The sequence below is a fragment of the Cervus elaphus genome, chromosome 13 (assembly GCF_910594005.1).
Source record: "Cervus elaphus chromosome 13, mCerEla1.1, whole genome shotgun sequence".
In the NCBI taxonomy this organism is placed as follows: domain Eukaryota; kingdom Metazoa; phylum Chordata; class Mammalia; order Artiodactyla; family Cervidae; genus Cervus; species Cervus elaphus.
The window spans coordinates 17567031-17570503 of record NC_057827.1 but is presented as its reverse complement, the minus strand read 5'-3'; the positions used below and the strand labels follow the sequence as shown (position 1 = coordinate 17570503).

General features: G+C 42.0%; 1 non-coding gene across 1 annotated transcript; it reads right to left on the bottom strand.

Annotated features, from left to right (window-relative positions):
* Positions 1–3147: 3147 nt before the first annotated feature.
* TRNAC-ACA lies at positions 3148–3219 on the bottom strand. The gene has a single exon. It is a non-coding gene; the product is annotated as a tRNA-Cys (tRNA).
* Positions 3220–3473: the final 254 nt, after the last annotated feature.

Below are 3473 nucleotides of genomic sequence, written 5' to 3'. Positions count from 1 at the left end.
TTCATAATTTGTCCTAAGGAAATCATCAGATATTTGCTCAAGATACCTCTGATTCCATGGGAGTGTTGCTACCTTTGTGAAACAATGGAAAGCTGAAATGACCAGACATAAGATTGGACAAATATATTATGGCTTATTTACACAGATCACAAACTGATCACTTTTCATTCATTCTCCCTATAGCTATATATAATATAAGCTTGGGGCTGACTTCTGGGGATCAACGGTGAGCAAAACAGATGTGGTCCCAGTTCTAAGCAAGCTTAAAGATGTAGTCAGATGATGACTGCTGCAATAAATGTGAATCAGAGGGACTTCCCTGGTGGTCCAGTGACAAAGAATCCACCTTTCAATGCAGGGAATGCAGGTTTGATCCCTGGTCGGGGAAGTAGGATCTCACATGCCTTGGGCAACTAAATCCTGCCCACCACGACAAAAGGCCCACATGCCACAAGGAAGACCCAGCTCAGTGGGGGAAAAAAGTCTGATGACTGTTTTTAAAAAAAATGTGAATCAGAAATCACAGCTAGTGCCATGATAGAAAATAATAGGATAGGAGAAAGGATGTCTTCAAGGCACTGAACCTCATTCAGGGATGGGCAAAGATTTCTCTAAATGGCAATGATCTTCAGACTGTGGTCCAAGGATGAGACTGAGGAACATGGTAAATGGATGGAGTGAGGAAAATGCAGGCTGGACAGAGGACTTTTGTTTTCACTCATTTTCTTAAAAGGAGACTTGCAAGTTATTAACTTGAAAAATTATTGTTCAATCTTTTTCTAGCTTGAAGGAATAAAATAATAAAATATTTGTTGATACAAAATGTTCTTCACTCAAGGTGGACTAGCAGAGGCATTGTTAATTTTAAGGTCATATTCTCATATCTGAAGTTATACCTTCTCTGCCTGCAGGGCCATGGCTGTGAAATCTTTGCTCCCTGGTGTAGATCCAATTAATGTCTGGAAGAGCAGCTAAACCTGCAGGCAGTGGTCTTGGACCTGATTGGAGAGTTAAGTTCTCAGCCCAGCATTGGCATCTTCGATAACTCTGTTGATTTTGATTAGGAAGATAATTCTTTCAAAAATGTCTGGGCTTAAACATTTTACCTTATTTTATTGTTACTGATAATAGTAAGATATTAAATGGTGTAAATACATGCTTTTAGCTTTGATATCTTTATGTCTTTTCAAATGAGTTGAGAAGAAAACTCTTTGCTGCAGTTTGGCTTGTGGGCTGTATGAGGGTATGTGAGTTGCAATAAGAAAGGAAACCACAGATTTCAGTGCCTCAACACCTAAAATAAGACAGAGAAGTTTAGTAACTTCTTAAGGTCTCACAGTTAAGAAATTAAAGGGCTGACCTTTCCAGTTCAACCAGTTTGACTCCAGAACACCTGTTCTTCACTTCTCTGCCATTTCCATCCAACACGCTAAGACGACTCCAAAATGTTATTTCTACTCCCACTTTTTCATACAGGAGAGTCATCTATCCATATTCTTTGGCAGTGTGCATCTAACTGGGAATGCAGAGGTGGTAGATACCTCAGATCAGATAACGTGTTGAAAGTGAAAGTATTAGTCACTCAGTTGTGTGTCTGAAAGTATTAGTCACTCATTCACTCTTTGCAACCCCACGGACTATAGCCCACCAGGCTCCTCTGTCCATGGGATTCTCCAGGCAAGAGTACTGGAGTGGTTGCCATGCCCTCCTCCAGGAGATCTTCCCGACCCAGGGATGGAACCTGCATCTCCTGTATTGCAGGCAGATTCTTTAACCATCTGGGCCACTGCTGTAAAACTTGTCCTAAGCAATACTGGTGAAATCACAGGTAGGCTAGGACATGCTGAGCTATTACACAACACAATATATTAATGTATATGTGTGAAATCTAGAAAAGTGGTGTTGATGAACTTATTTGCAAAGCAGAAATAGGGACATAGATACAGGGAACAAGTGGATGAACAGCAAGCAGGGAAAGACGGGGAGAGATACTTGGAAGATTGAGATATAGATATATGTGTGTGTATTAGTGTGTATAAAATAGACAACTAATGAGAAACTGCTCTATAGCACAGGGGAAAAAAGAAGGTGTAATCTATTTGTAGGACATATATTAAGTTAACATTAAAAATGCACTCCAATATACACTCAGTTCAGTTCAGTTCAGTCGCTCAGTCGTGTCCGACTCTTTGCAACCCCATGAATCGCAGCACGCCAGGCCTCCCTGTCCATCACAAACTCCCAGAGTTTACCCAAACTCATGTCCTTCGAGTCAGTGATGCCATCCAGCCATCTCATCCTCTGTCGTCCCATTCTCCTCCTGCCCCCAAATCCCTCCCAGCATCAGGGTCTTTCCAATGAGTCAACTCTTCACATCAGGTGGCCAAAAGTATTGGAGTTTCAGCTTCAGCATCAGTCATTCCAATGAACACCCAGGACTTATCTCCTTTAGGAGGGACTGGTTGGATCTCCTTGGAGTCCAAGGGACTCTCAAGAGTCTTCTCCAACACCACAGTTCAAAAGCATCAATTCTTCGGTGCTCAGCTTTCTTCACAGTCCAACTCTCACATCCATACATGACCACTGGAAAAACCATATCCTTGACTAGATGGACCTTTGTTGGCAAAGTAATGTCCCTGCTTTTTAATATGCTGTCTAGGTTGGTCATAACTTTCCTTCCAAGGAGTAAGTGTCTTATTGCCAAATTGAGACTTAAATTGAAGAAAGTAGGGAAAACCACTAGACCATTCAGGTATGACCTAAATCAAATCCCTTATGATTATACAGTGGAAGTGAGAAATAGATTTAAGGGACTAGATCTGATAGACAGAGTGCCTGATGAACTATGGATGGAGGTTTGTGACATTGTACAGGAGACAGGGATCAAGACCATCCCCATGGAAAAGAAATGCAAAAAAGCAAAATGGTTGTCTGAGGAGGCCTTACAAATAGCTGTGAAAAGAAGAGAAGTGAAAAGCAAAGATATTCCCATTTGAATGCAGAGTTCCAGTATACATTAAGTGAAATCGCTCAGTCGTGTCCGACTCTTTGCGACCACATGGACTGTAGCCTACCAGGTTCCTCCATCCATGGGATTTTCCAGCCAAGAATACTGGAATGGGTTGCCATTTCCTTCTCCAGGAGATCTTCCCAACCCAGGGATTGAACCCAGGCCTTCTGCATTGTAGGCAGACGCTTTACCATCTGAGCCACCAGGGAAGTCTGTAGACAAATACTGTTTGACTCCTCTTATACGAGATACCTAGGATAGTCAAATTCATAGAGTCAGAAAGTGCAGTGATAGATGCCAGGGGGTGGGGGGAGGAGTAGGAGGGGAATGGGGACAGAGCTTCAGCTTAGGAAGGTGAAGAATTCAGGAGATGGATAATGGCGAGATATGCACAACAATGTGAATGTCCCCAGTACCACTGAACTATGTAGTTAAATATGGTTAAAATAGTATGTTTTATGTT